This window comes from Rhinatrema bivittatum, unplaced genomic scaffold (assembly GCF_901001135.1).
Source record: "Rhinatrema bivittatum unplaced genomic scaffold, aRhiBiv1.1, whole genome shotgun sequence".
Classification (NCBI taxonomy): domain Eukaryota; kingdom Metazoa; phylum Chordata; class Amphibia; order Gymnophiona; family Rhinatrematidae; genus Rhinatrema; species Rhinatrema bivittatum.
In genome coordinates this window covers 332,192-349,327 of record NW_021820532.1, presented here as the reverse complement: position 1 = coordinate 349,327, position 17,136 = coordinate 332,192, and the positions used below count along the sequence as shown (strand labels likewise).

General features: G+C 55.3%; 1 protein-coding gene across 3 annotated transcripts in view; it reads left to right on the top strand.

The window, feature by feature from the left end:
- Positions 1 to 1,686: 1,686 nt before the first annotated feature.
- LOC115081703 (spectrin beta chain, non-erythrocytic 2-like) overlaps positions 1,687 to 17,136 on the top strand; it is a 150,375-nt gene continuing 134,925 nt past the window's right edge. For 2 of the 3 annotated variants that reach the window (XM_029586123.1, XM_029586125.1), the window contains exon 1: positions 6,835 to 6,948. The gene's annotated coding sequence lies outside the window, so the exon portion shown is untranslated. Of the gene's footprint in view, positions 1,804 to 6,834; positions 6,949 to 17,136 lie in introns of those variants that run through there. The other variant, XM_029586124.1, reaches the window with a different exon arrangement.

Genomic DNA, 17,136 nt, shown 5'->3' with positions numbered 1-17,136 from the left:
GGGCCGGGCTCTCCTTTCCCTGGGAGCCCCCGCATTACCGGGAGAGAGCGGGTAAGACGCAGCAGCGGGGGCACCGTGCACGGTTACAGACTAAGCAGGGGCCGGGCTCTCCTTTCCCTGGGAGCCCCCCGCATTACCGGGAGAGAGCGGGTAAGATGCAGCAGCGGGGGCACCATGCACGGTTACAGACTAAGCAGGGGCCGGGCTCTCCTTTCCCTGGGAGCCCCCGCATTACTGGGAGAGAGCGGGTAAGACGCAGCAGCGGGGGCACCGTGCACGGTTACAGACTAAGCAGGGGCCGGGCTCTCCTATCCCTGGGAGCCCCCGCATTACCAGGAGAGAGCGGGTAAGACGCAGCAGCGGGGGCACCGTGCACGGTTACAGACTAAGCAGGGGCCGGGTTCTCCTTTCCCTGGGAGCCCCCGCATTACCAGGAGAGAGCGGGTAAGACGCAGCAGTGGGGGGCACCGTGCACGGTTACAGACTAAGCAGGGGCCGGGCTCTCCTTTCCCTGGGAGCCCCCGCATTAGCAGGAGAGAGCGGGTAAGATGCAGCAGCGGGGGCACCGTGCACGGTTACAGACTAAGCAGGGGCCGGGTTCTCCTTTCCCTGGGAGCCCCCGCATTACCAAGAGAGAGCGGGTAAGACGCAGCAGCGGGGGCACCGTGCACGGTTACAGACTAAGCAGGGGCCGGGCTCTCCTATCCCTGGGAGCCCCCGCATTAGCAGGAGAGAGCGGGTAAGACGCAGCAGCGGGGGCACCGTGCAGGGTTACAGACTAAGCAGGGGCCGGGCTCTCCTTTCCCTGGGAGCCCCCGCATTACCAGGAGAGAGCGGGTAAGACGCAGCAGCGGGGGCACCGTGCACGGTTACAGACTAAGCAGGGGCCGGGCTCTCCTTTCCCTGGGAGCCCCCGCATTACCGGGAGAGAGCGGGTAAGACGCAGCAGCGGGGGCACCGTGCACGGTTACAGACTAAGCAGGGGCCGGGCTCTCCTATCCCTGGGAGCCCCCGCATTACCAGGAGAGAGCGGGTAAGACGCAGCAGCGGGGGCACCGTGCACGGTTACAGACTAAGCAGGGGCCGGGCTCTCCTTTCCCTGGGAGCCCCCACATTACCAGGAGAGAGCGGGTAAGACGCAGCAGCGGGGGCACCGTGCACGGTTACAGACTAAGCAGGGGCCGGGCTCTCCTCTCCCTGGGAGCCCCCGCATTACCAGGAGAGAGCGGGTAAGACGCAGCAGCGGGGGCACCGTGCACGGTTACAGACTAAGCAGGGGCCGGGCTCTCCTCTCCCTGGGAGCCCCCGCATTACCGGGAGAGAGCGGGTAAGACGCAGCAGGGGGGGCACCGTGCACAACTCCCATTCAGATCCCTTTACTGGTGCACCAGTTTTACGTCTGCTCATATGCATCACTTTCTCATCACATGTAGAAAGGGTCACGCGTTTTGCAGGGATCGCAGCCAACAGGAGGGGCAGCTGGGCCATAGGCAGGAATCTGTAGTGCCCGTCCTCCCTCCGAGTGTGTGTAAACTCACATCTGAGGAATGTGGGCAGCCAGCGGGCTGGCATTCTGAGGCAGCTGAGGGCGGGGGCCACGACACGGGGAGAGCGTGTGCACACATAAACACATGTTCCTCTGCTGGAAGCGAGCCCTGCCACAGAAATGCCAAGCTGGAGGGCACAGGGAGTCCTTCACCCTTCCACTACCTCTCTGACACACCCTGACAGCATCTCCATCCCTCCACAGCCCTGCCACCAGTCCCTCCTCAGCTTCTTATTCGTACTTAGATTCAGCTCAAGGTAAGGTACATTCACGTCTTGCAGGTATTTCCCTCTCCCCAGAGGGCTCACAATCTAAGTTTGTGGCAGGGGAACGGAGGGTGAAGTGAGTTGCCCAAACTCACCAGGAGCAGCGGTGGGATTTGATGCCTGGCCTCCCTTGTTCTCAGCCCACTGCTCTAACCACTGAGCTTTAAGACAATGCCCTGCTACCACCATCACACTTCCCTACCCAAAGCAAGTGCTACTATCTGAGCAGTCTATTTCCAGTCCAAGGATTTCTCAGGTGAAGCAGATAAAGGAACTGAAAGGACTCACAGGAAGGACCTGCAACAAATTTGAGAATGATAAATCTGAATCCTAAATCACCTGCATGAAGGGTACACATCATCTTCACATCACGTGCTCACCTGCTTCCATCTGTAATGGAGTCCATGTTACACCATCCTTAAAAGTCCAAGACCAGGCATTTAGCCTGGTCCAACCCATGGTAATGCTCTGGATGAGACACACTGCAGTCTGGTATTCCTGTGGTAATGCTCTGGATGAGACACACTGCAGTCTGGTATTCCTGTGGTAATGCTCTGGATGTGACACTGCAGTCTGGTATTCCTGTGGTAAGGCTCTGGATGTGACACTGCAGTCTGGTATTCCTGTGGTAACGCTCTGGATATGACACTGCAGTCTGGTATTCCTGTGGTAATGCTCTGGATGTGGCACACTGCAGTCTGGTATTCCTGTGGTAAGGCTCTGGATGTGACACTGCAGTCTGGTATTCCTGTGGTAATGCTCTGGATGAGACACACTGCAGTCTGGTATTCCTGTGGTAATGCTCTGGATGAGACACACTGCAGTCTGGTATTCCTGTGGTAATGCTCTGGATGTGACACTGCAGTCTGGTATTCCTGTGGTAAGGCTCTGGATGTGACACTGCAGTCTGGTATTCCTGTGGTAATGCTCTGGATGTGATACTGCAGTCTGGTATTCCTGTGGTAATGCTCTGGATGTGATACTGCAGTCTGGTATTCCTGTGGTAATGCTCTGGATGTGACACTGCAGTCTGGTATTCCTGTGGTAATGCTCTGGATGTGACACTGCAGCCTGGTATTCCTGTGGTAATGCTCTGGATGTGACACTGCAGTCTGGTATTCCTGTGGGAATGCTCTGGATGTGACACTGCAGTCTGGTATTCCTGTGATAATGCTCTGGATGTGACACTGCAGTCTGGTATCCCTGTGGTAACGCTCTGGATATGACACTGCAGTCTGGTATTCCTGTGGTAATGCTCTGGATGTGACACTGCAGTCTGGTATCTCTGTGGTAATGCTCTGGATGTGACACTGCAGTCTGGTATTCCTGTGGTAATGCTCTGGATGTGACACTGCAGTCTGGTATCCCTGTGGTAACGCTCTGGATATGACACTGCAGTCTGGTATCCCTGTGGTAATGCTCTGGATGTGACACTGCAGTCTGGTATTCCTGTGGTAACGCTCTGGATGTGCAGGCTGGTATCCCTGTGGTAATGCTCTGGATGTGCAGTCTGGTATTCCTGTGGTAAGGCTCTGGATATGATACACTGCAGTTTGGTATTCCTGTGGTAAGGCTCTGGATATGGTACATTGCAGTCTGGTATACTTGTGGTAATGCTCTGGATGTGACACTGCAGTCTGGTATTCCTGTGGTAATGCTCTGGATGTGCAGTCTGGTATTCCTGTGGTAAGGCTCTGGATATGATACACTGCAGTTTGGTATTCCTGTGGTAAGGCTCTGGATATGGTACATTGCAGTCTGATATTCCTGTGGCAATGCTCTGGATGTGCAGTCTGGTATTCCTGTGGTAATGCTCTGGATGTGACACTGCAGTCTGGTATTCCTGTTGTAACGCTCTGGATGTGCAGGCTGGTATCCCTGTGGTAATGCTCTGGATGTGACACTGCAGTCTGGTATTCCTGTGGTAATGCTCTGGATGTGCAGTCTGGTATTCCTGTGGTAAGGCTCTGGATATGATACACTGCAGTTTGGTATTCCTGTGGTAAGGCTCTGGATGTGACACACACTGCAGTTTGGTATTCCTGTGGTAATGCTCTGGATGTGACACTGCAGTCTGATATTCCTGTGGTAATGCTCTGGATGTGCAGTCTGGTATTCCTGTGGTAATGCTCTGGATGTGGCACTGCAGTCTGGTATTCCTGTGGTAACGCTCTGGATGTGACACTGCAGTCTGGTATTCCTGTGGTAACGCTCTGGATGTGACACTGCAGTCTGGTATTCCTGTGGTAATGCTCTGGATGTGGCACACTGCAGTCTGGTATTCCTGTGGTAATGCTCTGGATGTGACACTGCAGTCTGGTATTCCTGTGGTTTTGCTCTGGATGTGGCACTGAAGTCTGGTATTCCTGTGGTAATGCTCTGGATGTGACACACTGTAGTCTGGTATTCGTGTGGTAATGCTCTGGATGTGACACTGCAGTCTCGTATTCCTGTGGTAATGCTCTGGATGTGGCACACTGCAGTCTGGTATTCCTGTGGTAATGCTCTGGATGTGACACTGCAGTCTGGTATTCCTGTGGTAATGCTCTGGATATGACACTGCAGTCTGGTATTCCTGTGGTTTTGCTCTGGATGTGGCACTGAAGTCTGGTATTCCTGTGGTAATGCTCTGGGTGTGGCACACTGCAGTCTGGTATTCCTGTGGTAATGCTCTGGATGTGGCACACTGCAGTCTGGTATTCCTGTGGTTTTGCTCTGGATGTGGCACTGAAGTCTGGTATTTCTGTGGTTTTGCTCTGGGTGTGGCACACTGCAGTCTGGTATTCCTGTGGTAATGCTCTGGGTGTGGCACACTGCAGTCTGGTATTCCTGTGGTAATGCTCTGGATGTGGCACACTGCAGTCTGGTAATCCTGTGGTAATGCTCTGGATGTGGCACACTGCAGACTGGTATTCCTGTGGTAATGCTCTGGATGTGACACACTGCAGACTGGTATCCCTGTGGTAATGCTCTGGATGTGACACACTGCAGTCTGGTATTCCTGTGGTAATGCTCTGGATGTGACACACTGCAGTCTGGTATCCCTGTGGTAATGCTCTGGATGTGACACACTGCAGTCTGGTATCCCTGTGGTAATGCTCTGGACGTGACACACTGCAGTCTGGTATTCCTGTGGTAATGCTCTGGGTGTGGCACACTGCAGTCTGGTATTCCTGTGGTAATGCTCTGGATGTGGACACTGCAGTCTGGTATTTCTGTGGTTTTGCTCTGGATGTGGCACTGAAGTCTGGTATTTCTGTGGTTTTGCTCTGGGTGTGGCACACTGCAGTCTGGTATTCCTGTGGTAATGCTCTGGGTGTGGCACACTGCAGTCTGGTATTTCTGTGGTAATGCTCTGGATGTGGCACACTGCAGTCTGGTAATCCTGTGGTAATGCTCTGGATGTGGCACACTGCAGACTGGTATTCCTGTGGTAATGCTCTGGATGTGGCACACTGCAGACTGGTATCCCTGTGGTAATGCTCTGGATGTGACACACTGCAGACTGGTATCCCTGTGGTAATGCTCTGGATGTGACACACTGCAGTCTGGTATTCCTGTGGTAATGCTCTGGATGTGACACACTGCAGTCTGGTATCCCTGTGGTAATGCTCTGGATGTGACACACTGCAGTCTGGTATCCCTGTGGTAATGCTCTGGATGTGACACACTGCAGTCTGGTATTCCTGTGGTAATGCTCTGGATGTGGCACACTGCAGACTGGTATTCCTGTGGTAATGCTCTGGATGTGACACACTGCAGACTGGTATCCCTGTGGTAATGCTCTGGATGTGACACACTGCAGTCTGGTATCCCTGTGGTAATGCTCTGGGTGTGGCACACTGCAGTCTGGTATTCCTGTGGTAATGCTCTGGGTGTGGCACACTGCAGTCTGGTATTCCTGAGGTAATGCTCTTGATGTGACACACTGCAGTCTGGTATTTCTGTGGTAATGCTCTGGATGTGGCACACTGCAGACTGGTATTCCTGTGGTAATGCTCTGGATGTGACACACTGCAGACTGGTATCCCTGTGGTAATGCTCTGGATGTGACACACACTGCAGTCTGGTATTCCAGTGGTAATGCTCTGGATGTGACACACACTGCAGTCTGGTATTCCTGTGGTAATGCTCTGGATGTGACACTGCAGTCTGGTATTCGTATCATAAGGTATGGCTTGGCTGCCCCAGGATAGAATGAGGATGCCTTCTGCATATCCCTGTGAGCTCACCGCATCCCCAGAATACAGGACATTGGTACAAGCCGTAGCAAACATTATCATGTTTAAAAGGTAAAGCTTCCTTTCTTCTCTCCTCCCCGGGAGACAGATCAGTGGTTTTGGTGGCAGCATAGGGAGATAGTAGGCGTTCACAACCAGTCTCTGTGCCTGCTTCTGCTCCTCATTTGTGTCCTGATTACAGAGGAAGCGTGTTCTATGGGAAGGCTTGTGGAATAGATGCTTCTTGTGCCTGCACCCGGCTGCTCTGCCACGGTTCTGGATATGGTCCTGGGCCCCAAGAAGTGATGGAGGAGAACCCAAATCAAGGTTGGGGGAGAGAGAGAGAGGAATCCAAGGGCAAGGAGAGAAGACCCTGGAGGATGAGGGAGATGGAGATGGGATACAGAAAGGTATGTGAGGAAGAGAAGGAGCGACCCTGAGTGAAAGGGAAGGAACCGGTGAGAGGGAGAAGAGGATGAGGGTGGGAGAGGGATCCTGCTCCTTCCGCACCCCCTTTTATGAACGCCTCTGTCTGGAGTTGATAGGAAATTTAGGTTACATTTTTTATTTCTTTGTATGACAGCCCCCCCCCCCTCCTCCCCAGGACAATGGCCTGCCCTCTCCTGTGTAAGCAGGACATTGGGGAATTTCTTCTAAAGAAGCCCTGCACAGGTGGCAGGAAGCAGCTGCTCTGGCTCCCGGGGGCTGGCACTTGGGCTGCGGGTGTAACAGGACCCGCGGAGCCGCCCTCCCCCTCACTATCCCCCAGCACATGTCAGAGTCTTGTGGGAGGAAAGGGAGGGGGCGATGGATCCTGTCTTGTTATCCGGCTTTAAAGGGAGGCTGGGCCGGGGGCAGCTGTTCAGTCGGTGCCAGGGATCTGCCGGTGCGGCAGGAGGGGGAGAAGAGGGATACGGTAAGAACCAGGCCGGGCTCGCTCTGTCTGTCTGTCTGTCTGTCTGTCTGCTTCTTGCGTTTTAATGATGCATGGGGCTGAGCAGAGCTGCGGTAATGGAGGGTGGGATGGGGGGGGTCTCTCTCTCTCTCTCTCTACTCTTCCTCCTGCAGCAGCTAATGTGGCAATTCTTTATTATTGATTACAATTTCTCTCTGGCCACAGTGCTCAAGGCGAGCTACAAGCACAGGATAAGACGCATAATAAACTCATGCAAATTAAACAGGCAGCAAAATCACACGAAGCCGATCTCGCACCGATCTAAAGACGATGCCCAGAATCCGGACAGGCGAAGTCAGCGATTAGCATCCCTCCCCCAGGGCAGCAGCTTGCGCGTCCTGATCCAGTTTCACTCTGCAGGACCTGAATGTGGGAGGCAGGCAGGCAAAGGTTCCCGACTTCTGCCAGGGCGGGCTGACTCCCTCTGCCGGCTCCTCTTTTGCTTTTTCGGGGAGGGTTCGGGGCACAGAGGGCCTGAATGTCTGCAGCATGAAATGCCAGTCCTGTCTCTGCAGTCACAGGGACGGGCGCCCACATAGCCGTGTACCTGCACGTGCAGCGCGATGAGCTGCCATTCTCTGTCCTGGCGCGCATCTACGCGCACAGCAGTGAAGACGTGCAAGCGAGGGAATGGCAGAACATGCAGCGCATCCAGGAAAGGACCAGTTTTACCAGTTTGCCCAGTCTGTAGCTATGTCCCTGGTTCTTTTGCCTGCACGGCCCCCCAGCTGAGGCAGAGCCCTCAGGCACTGCATAGATGGTGAGAAATAGTTTCATTCGGACTTAAACCTCCTCTAACGCAGGAGGAACTTGGCGCTGAACGGGACCTGGATGCCTGCCCAGGCGGGTGGCTACAGACGCCCACCTCTCTGCCTTGCCCCAGCCACAGTCGCCTCCGATGCCAGAGATTTGGCCATCAGCACTTGTGCTCTGATGTGGCAGCTTTATAAAATGGATGCGAGGTGAGCGTGCATCTCCCGGCTCTGCGCACCTAGCGCTTTTAAAATTCACCTTTGCGAGTGCATCTGCCTTAGGCAAGACCAGGAGGGCCCAGGAAGGAGAGCAGACCTGCAGCCGGCCAGAGGGAGGGGCTGGAGAGGGTTAATGACACCAGTCCGTACACATGGAGATGCCACCGAGCCCGGGATCCGTGTCAGCTCGAACCTTAGCACCGGGCTGATGTAACGAGGGCGCTAACATCAGCACAGGGTTTAGCACACAGCTTTCTGGCCTAAGTTAAGTCTGGTATGGAACAGGGGTTCTAACTCCTAAAAAACACTCGCTAAACCGGGACTAAAATCCAGCATTTCAATCAGCACGGGGGCATGCAGATCCCATGTACAAGAAGGCACTGGCTCTTCCCCAGCGATACAGAGAGCCGTGCTAAAGGGAAGACGGCTTAAAGCTGGAAATGTAACGTCTGGGTCACAGCAGGAGTAAAACCTGACTCCCGTGTCTGGTGGCCGTGTTGTACTATTGCTGTGCCCAGTGTGGCAGTGTCCAGCTGCTGTGCATGATGACAGAATAACATTGGTCACCAGAAATGTCAGTGTACTCCAGCTCGGACCCCAGAGTTAAACTGAAAATCCACTTAAGTGCATTAACCCAGGAGTACGGAGGTAGGCACTTGAATCTGGAAGGAGAGTGACCAGCATGGACTTGCATGCAAGATTGTGACCACGTTGGGACGCTCAGTGCCAAACTCTCATGCAAGCCCATTTTCCCAAGTGAAATCAAAGGGTAAACTCTCTGGACCAGGCAATCACAGCCATTTCAGAAGCACAGCATCAAAGTCTGTACTGTTCAACGGCAGGTGCCATCCCTAGAGAGCTTACCCTTTGATTTTATTTGGCATGCCTTGCCCAAAGGCTGTTGCATGCAAGGTTGTGTACAAGTCAACCATCTGGGGTGCGATAATCCAAAAGAGCTCTTTGTGATGGGAGATGAAAGACTAATGTGCACGGAGCAAGAGGGGGACCTTGGGGTGACAACGTCTGCTGATCTGAAGACAGTGAAGCAATGTGACAAGGCGATAGCTAAAGCCAGAAGAATGCTGGGCTGCATAGACAGGCCGATACAGTACAGTGCGCTCCAGCGGTAAGGGGTAATAGCACGTCGAAAACGCGCACCCAACCCCCCCGAAACTAATAGCGCCCGCAACATGCAAATGCGTGTTGCGGGCCCTATTAGGTATACCCGCGCGATACAGAAAGCAAAATGTGCAGCCAAGTCGCACATTTTACTTTCAGAGAGGAGGTGCAGGGGAGATAGGATACAGAGCTTCAGATACCCTGGGAGAGAGGAGGCATGGGAGAGATAGGATACAGACCTTCAGATACCCTGGAAGAGAGGAGGGTCGGGGGAGATAGGATACAGAGCTTCAGATACCCTGGAAGAGAGGAGGGTCGGGGGAGATAGGATACAGAGCTTCAGATACCCTGGAAGAGAGGAGGCGCGGGGGAGATAGGATACAGAGCTTCAGATACCCTGGAAGAGAGGAGGCGCGGGGGAGATAGGATACAGAGCTTCTGATACCCTGGGAGAGAGGAGGCGCGGGGGAGATAGGATACAGAGCTTCAGATACCCTGGAAGAGAGGAGGCGCGGGGGAGATAGGATACAGACCTTCAGATACCCTGGAAGAGAGGAGGCGCGGGGGAGATAGGATACAGAGCTTCAGATACCCTGGAAGAGAGGAGGCGCGGGGGAGATAGGATACAGAGCTTCAGATACCCTGGAAGAGAGGGGGCGCGGGGGAGATAGGATACAGAGCTTCAGATACCCTGGAAGAGAAGAGGCGCGGGGGAGATGGGATACAGACCTTCAGATACCCTGGAAGAGAGGAGGCGCGGGGGAGATGGGATGCAGACCTTCAGATACCCTGGAAGAGAGGAGGCGCGGGGGAGATAGGATACAGAGCTTCAGATACCCTGGAAGAGAGGAGGTGCGGGGGAGATAGGATGCAGAGCTTCAGATACCCTGGAGGAGAGGAGGCGCGGGGGAGATAGGATACAGAGCTTCAGATACCCTGGAGGAGAGGAGGCGCGGGGGGAGATAGGATACAGACCTTCAGATACCCTGGCGGAGAGGAGGCGCGGGGGAGATAGGATACAGAGCTTCAGATACCCTGGAAGAGAGGAGGCGCGGGGGAGATAGGATACAGACCTTCAGATACCCTGGAAGAGAGGAGGCGCGGGGGAGATAGGATACAGACCTTCAGATACCCTGGAAGAGAGGAGGTGCGGGGGAGATAGGATACAGACCTTCAGATACCCTGGAAGAGAGGAGGCGCGGGGGAGATAGGATACAGACCTTCAGATACCCTGGAAGAGAGGAGGCATGGGAGAGATAGGATACAGAGCTTCAGATACCCTGGAAGAGAGGAGGTGCGGGGGAGATGGGATACAGAGCTTCAGATACCCTGGGAGAGAGGAGGTGCAGGGGAGATGGGATACAGACCTTCAGATACCCTGGAAGAGAGGAGGCGCGGGGGAGATAGGATACAGACCTTCAGATACCCTGGAAGAGAGGAGGCGCGGGGGAGATAGGATACAGACCTTCAGATACCCTGGAAGAGAGGAGGCGCGGGGGAGATAAGATACAGAGCTTCAGATACCCTGGAGGAGAGGAGGCGCGGGGGAGATAGGATACAGAGCTTCAGATACCCTGGAAGAGAGGAGGCGCGGGGGAGATAGGATACAGACCTTCAGATACCCTGGAAGAGAGGAGGCGCGGGGGAGATAGGATACAGAGCTTCAGATACCCTGGAAGAGAGGAGGTGCAGGGGGGGATAGGATACAGAGCTTCAGATACCCTGGAAGAGAGGAGGTGCAGGGGGGGATAGGATACAGAGCTTCAGATACCCTGGAAGAGAGGAGGTGCAGGGGGGGATAGGATACAGAGCTTCAGATACCCTGGAAGAGAGGAGGTGCAGGGGGGGATAGGATACAGAGCTTCAGATACCCTGGAAGAGAGGAGGCGCGGGGGAGATAGGATACAGAGCTTCAGATACCCTGGAAGAGAGGAGGCGCGGGGGAGATAGGATACAGAGCTTCAGATACCCTGGAAGAGAGGAGGCGCGGGGGAGATAGGATACAGAGCTTCAGATACCCTGGAAGAGAGGAGGCGCGGGGGAGATAGGATACAGAGCTTCAGATACCCTGGAAGAGAGGAGGCGCGGGGGAGATAGGATACAGAGCTTCAGATACCCTGGAAGAGAGGAGGCGCGGGGGAGATAGGATACAGAGCTTCAGATACCCTGGAAGAGAGGAGGCGCGGGGGAGATAGGATACAGAGCTTCAGATACCCTGGAAGAGAGGAGGCGCGGGGGAGATAGGATACAGAGCTTCAGATACCCTGGAGGAGAGGAGGCGCGGGGGAGATAGGATACAGAGCTTCAGATACCCTGGAGGAGAGGAGGCGCGGGGGAGATAGGATACAGAGCTTCAGATACCCTGGAGGAGAGGAGGCGCGGGGAAGATAGGATACAGACCTTCAGATACCCTGGAAGAGAGGAGGCGCGGGGGAGATAGGATACAGACCTTCAGATACCCTGGAAGAGAGGAGGCGCGGGGGGAGATAGGATACAGAGCTTCAGATACCCTGGAAGAGAGGAGGCGCGGGGGAGATAGGATACAGACCTTCAGATACCCTGGAAGAGAGGAGGCGCGGGGGAGATAGGATACAGACCTTCAGATACCCTGGAAGAGAGGAGGCGCGGGGGAGATAGGATACAGACCTTCAGATACCCTGGAAGAGAGGAGGCGCGGGGGAGATAGGATACAGACCTTCAGATACCCTGGAAGAGAGGAGGCGCGGGGGAGATAGGATACAGACCTTCAGATACCCTGGAAGAGAGGAGGCGCGGGGGAGATAGGATACAGACCTTCAGATACCCTGGAAGAGAGGAGGTGCGGGGGAGATAGGATACAGACCTTCAGATACCCTGGAAGAGAGGAGGCGCGGGGGAGATAGGATACAGACCTTCAGATACCCTGGAAGAGAGGAGGCGCGGGGGAGATAGGATACAGACCTTCAGATACCCTGGAAGAGAGGAGGCGCGGGGGAGATAGGATACAGAGCTTCAGATACCCTGGAGGAGAGGAGGCGCGGGGGAGATAGGATACAGAGCTTCAGATACCCTGGAGGAGAGGAGGCGCGGGGGAGATAGGATACAGACCTTCAGATACCCTGGCGGAGAGGAGGCGCGGGGGAGATAGGATACAGAGCTTCAGATACCCTGGAGGAGAGGAGGCGCGGGGGAGATAGGATACAGAGCTTCAGATACCCTGGAAGAGAGGAGGCGCGGGGGAGATAGGATACAGAGCTTCAGATACCCTGGAAGAGAGGAGGCGCGGGGGAGATAGGATACAGAGCTTCAGATACCCTGGAAGAGAGGAGGCGCAGGGGAGATAGGATACAGACCTTCAGATACCCTGGAAGAGAGGAGGCGCGGGGGAGATAGGATACAGAGCTTCAGATACCCTGGAAGAGAGGAGGCGCGGGGGAGATAGGATACAGAGCTTCAGATACCCTGGAAGAGAGGAGGGGCGGGGGAGATAGGATACAGAGCTTCAGATACCCTGGAAGAGAGGAGGCGCGGGGGAGATAGGATACAGAGCTTCAGATACCCTGGAAGAGAGGAGGCGCGGGGGAGATAGGATACAGAGCTTCAGATACCCTGGAAGAGAGGAGGCGCGGGGGGAGATAGGATACAGAGCTTCAGATACCCTGGAGGAGAGGAGGCGCGGGGGAGATAGGATACAGAGCTTCAGATACCCTGGAAGAGAGGAGGCGCGGGGGAGATAGGATACAGAGCTTCAGATACCCTGGAAGAGAGGAGGCGCGGGGGAGATAGGATACAGAGCTTCAGATACCCTGGAAGAGAGGAGGCGCGGGGGAGATAGGATACAGACCTTCAGATACCCTGGAAGAGAGGAGGCGCGGGGGAGATAGGATACAGAGCTTCAGATACCCTGGAAGAGAGGAGGCGCGGGGGAGATAGGATACAGAGCTTCAGATATCCTGGAAGAGAGGAGGCGCGGGGGAGATGGGATGCAGAGCTTCAGATACCCTGGAAGAGAGGAGGTGCAGGGGGGGATAGGATACAGAGCTTCAGATACCCTGGAAGAGAGGAGGCGCGGGGGAGATAGGATACAGAGCTTCAGATACCCTGGAAGAGAGGAGGCGCGGGGGAGATAGGATACAGAGCTTCAGATACCCTGGAAGAGAGGAGGCGCGGGGGAGATAGGATACAGAGCTTCAGATACCCTGGAAGAGAGGAGGCGCGGGGGAGATGGGATGCAGACCTTCAGATACCCTGGAAGAGAGGAGGCGCGGGGGAGATAGGATACAGACCTTCAGATACCCTGGAAGAGAGGAGGAGCGGGGGAGATAGGATACAGACCTTCAGATACCCTGGAAGAGAGGAGGCGCAGGGGGAGATAGGATACAGAGCTTCATATACCCTGGAAGAGAGGAGGTGCGGGGGAGATAGGATACAGAGCTTCAGATACCCTGGAAGAGAGGAGGCGCGGGGGAGATAGGATACAGAGCTTCAGATACCCTGGAAGAGAGGAGGCGCGGGGGAGATAGGATACAGAGCTTCAGATACCCTGGAAGAGAGGAGGCGCGGGGGAGATAGGATACAGACCTTCAGATACCCTGGAAGAGAGGAGGTGCGGGGGAGATAGGATACAGAGCTTCAGATACCCTGGAAGAGAGGAGGCGCGGGGGAGATAGGATACAGAGCTTCAGATATCCTGGAAGAGAGGAGGCGCGGGGGAGATGGGATGCAGAGCTTCAGATACCCTGGAAGAGAGGAGGTGCAGGGGGGGATAGGATACAGAGCTTCAGATACCCTGGAAGAGAGGAGGCGCGGGGGAGATAGGATACAGAGCTTCAGATACCCTGGAAGAGAGGAGGCGCGGGGGAGATAGGATACAGAGCTTCAGATACCCTGGAAGAGAGGAGGCGCGGGGGAGATAGGATACAGAGCTTCAGATACCCTGGAAGAGAGGAGGCGCGGGGGAGATGGGATGCAGACCTTCAGATACCCTGGAAGAGAGGAGGCGCGGGGGAGATAGGATACAGAGCTTCAGATACCCTGGAAGAGAGGAGGTGCGGGGGAGATAGGATACAGACCTTCAGATACCCTGGAAGAGAGGAGGAGCGGGGGAGATAGGATACAGACCTTCAGATACCCTGGAAGAGAGGAGGCGCAGGGGGAGATAGGATACAGAGCTTCATATACCCTGGAAGAGAGGAGGTGCGGGGGAGATAGGATACAGAGCTTCAGATACCCTGGAAGAGAGGAGGCACGGGGGAGATAGGATACAGAGCTTCAGATACCCTGGAAGAGAGGAGGCGCGGGGGAGATAGGATACAGACCTTCAGATACCTGAAAGGATTTAGTGATGCACAAACTTCAAATCTTTTCTGTTGGAAAGGAATCTGCAGAACTAGGGGTCATGAAATTAAACTCCAGGGGAAATGACTCAGACCAATGTCAGGAAATATTTCTTCATGGAGAGGGTGGTGGATGCCTGGAATGCCCTTCTGGAGGCATGGGGGTAACCTGCACGGAGCGGCAGTTACTACCCTGAACAGAAGGCATGGGGTAACCTTCACAGAGCGGCAGTTACTGCCCTTAACAGAAGGCATGGGGGTAACCTGAACGCAGCGGCAGTTACTACCCTTAACAGAAGGCATGGGGGTAACCTGCACGGAGCGGCAGTTACTACCCTTAACAGAAGGCATGGGGATAACCTGCACGGAGCGGCAGTTACTACCCTTAACAGAAGGCATGGGGGTAACCTGCACAGAGCGGTAGTTACTGCCCTTAACAGAAGGCATGGGGGTAACCTGCACAGAGCGGTAGTTACTGCCCTTAACAGAAGGCATGGGGGTAACCTGCACGGAGCGGCAGTTAGTACCCTGAACAGAAGGCATGGGGTAACCTTCACAGAGCGGCAGTTACTGCCCTTAACAGAAGGCATGGGGGTAACCTGAACGCAGCGGCAGTTACTACCCTTAACAGAAGGCATGAGGGTAACCTGCACGGAGCGGCAGTTACTACCCTTAACAGAAGGCATGGGGGTAACCTGCACGGAGCGGCAGTTACTGCCCTTAACAGAAGGCATGGGGGTAACCTGCACGGAGCGGCAGTTACTGCCCTTAACAGAAGGCATGGGGGTAACCTGCACGGAGCGGCAGTTACTGCCCTTAACAGAAGGCATGGGGTAACCTGCACAGAGCAGCAGTTACTGCCCTTAACAGAAGGCATGGGGGTAACCTGCACGGAGCAGCAGTTACTGCCCTTAACAGAAGGCATGGGGGTAACCTGCACGGAGCGGCAGTTACTGCCCTTAACAGAAGGCATGGGGGTAACCTGCATGGAGCGGCAGTTACTACTATAAGAAACTTCCAGGTCAGAGTGTATGGGCCATTTGGTCTTTCTGTACTGTCTTTACTCTGTTGCTTAGTAAGTCAGGATGCTCAGTGCCAGTCTTGCATGGAAGGCCATTTTAGTTCCACTCCTTCCAGCTTCAAACACTCGCCTCCTTACTCCTGGTTCCTGTAATAGGGCAGATTTTCAGGCTCGCTCACATTTTAGTGTGCGTCCCATTCGCTTACAGCATCCTATAGGGACCCCTGTTTTTAATGTGCTCATTAAGTAAAACCCGAGCTAAAATTTAACTCCGATTTTGGTGAAGGTTTATTACATTGGCCCCACACTGTACTGAATGTCTTCAAATAGCAAAAGTCAGGTATCTGACACTCAGATCATCTGAGAGTGGTAAATTGGACAAAAAAACACTGCAAGAAAATGCCACATAATCAATAAAGAAAGCTCCGCAGCACACCTAGCCCCCAGTAAAATTACTGATAGCATCATTCAAGCCGTGAGGTCTGGGGTCTATCATTAACTACAAACTACAGAGCCTGGGGGAGATCCGCAGCAGACGCCCTGCACCTCCAGTTCTGCCACAAGGTGCTCCAAAATCAATAGACATTTAGAAGGATAACATTATAGTTATCCATCTAAATGGCTTATCCGCAATATTCAGCCTTTAACTGGCTAAATTCTAGCCAGCTAATAAATTAGGAGGGAATAAATTAGAGGCAGTGCAGGGCATAAGTGGGAGGAATTGAGTTACCCAGCAAGGGGGAGGGGAGCTGGCGGTGCAGAGGCAGCGCTGGGATTACAGCGAGGGGGAGGGGAGCTGGCGGTGCAGAGGCAGCGCTGGGATTACAGCGAGGGGGAGGGGAGCTGGCGGTGCAGAGGCAGCGCTGGGATTACAGCGAGGGGGAGGGGAGGTGGCGGTGCAGAGGCAGCGCTGGGATTACAGCGAGGGGGGGGGGAGCTGGCGGTGCAGAGGCAGCGCTGGGATTACAGCGAGGGGGAGGGGAGGTGGCGGTGCAGAGGCAGCGCTGGGATTACAGCGAGGGGGAGGGGAGCTGGCGGTGCAGAGGCAGCGCTGGGATTACAGCGAGGGGGAAGGGGAGCTGGCGGTGCAGAGGCAGCGCTGGGATTACAGCGAGGGGGAGGGGAGCTGGCGGTGCAGAGGCAGCGCTGGGATTACAGCGAGGGGGAGGGGAGCTGGTGGTGCAGAGGCAGCGCTGGGATTACAGTGAGGGGGAGGGGAGCTGGCGGTGCAGAGGCAGCGCTGGGATTACAGCGAGGGGGAGGGGAGCTGGCGGTGCAGAGGCAGCGCTGGGATTACAGCGAGGGGGAGGGGAGCTGTGGTGCAGAGGCAGCGCTGGGATTACAGCGAGGGGGAGGGGAGCTGGCGGTGCAGAGGCAGCGCTGGGATTACAGCAACGGGGGAGGGGAGGGGAGGTTGCAGAGGCAGCGCTGGGATTACAGTGAGGGGGAGGGGAGCTGGTGGTGCAGAGGCAGCGCTGGGATTACAGCGAGGGGGAGGGGAGGGGGTGGGGCAGAGGCAGCGCTGGGATTACAGGGGGGAGGGGAGCTGGCGGTGCAGAGGCAGCGCTGGGATTACAGCGAGGGGGAGGGGAGCTGGCGGTGCAGAGGCAGCGCTGGGATTACAGCGAGGGGGAGGGAGGTGGCGGTGCAGAGGCAGCGCTGGGATTACAGCGAGGGGGAGGGGAGCTGGCGGGTGCAGAGGCAGCGCTGGGATTACGCGAGG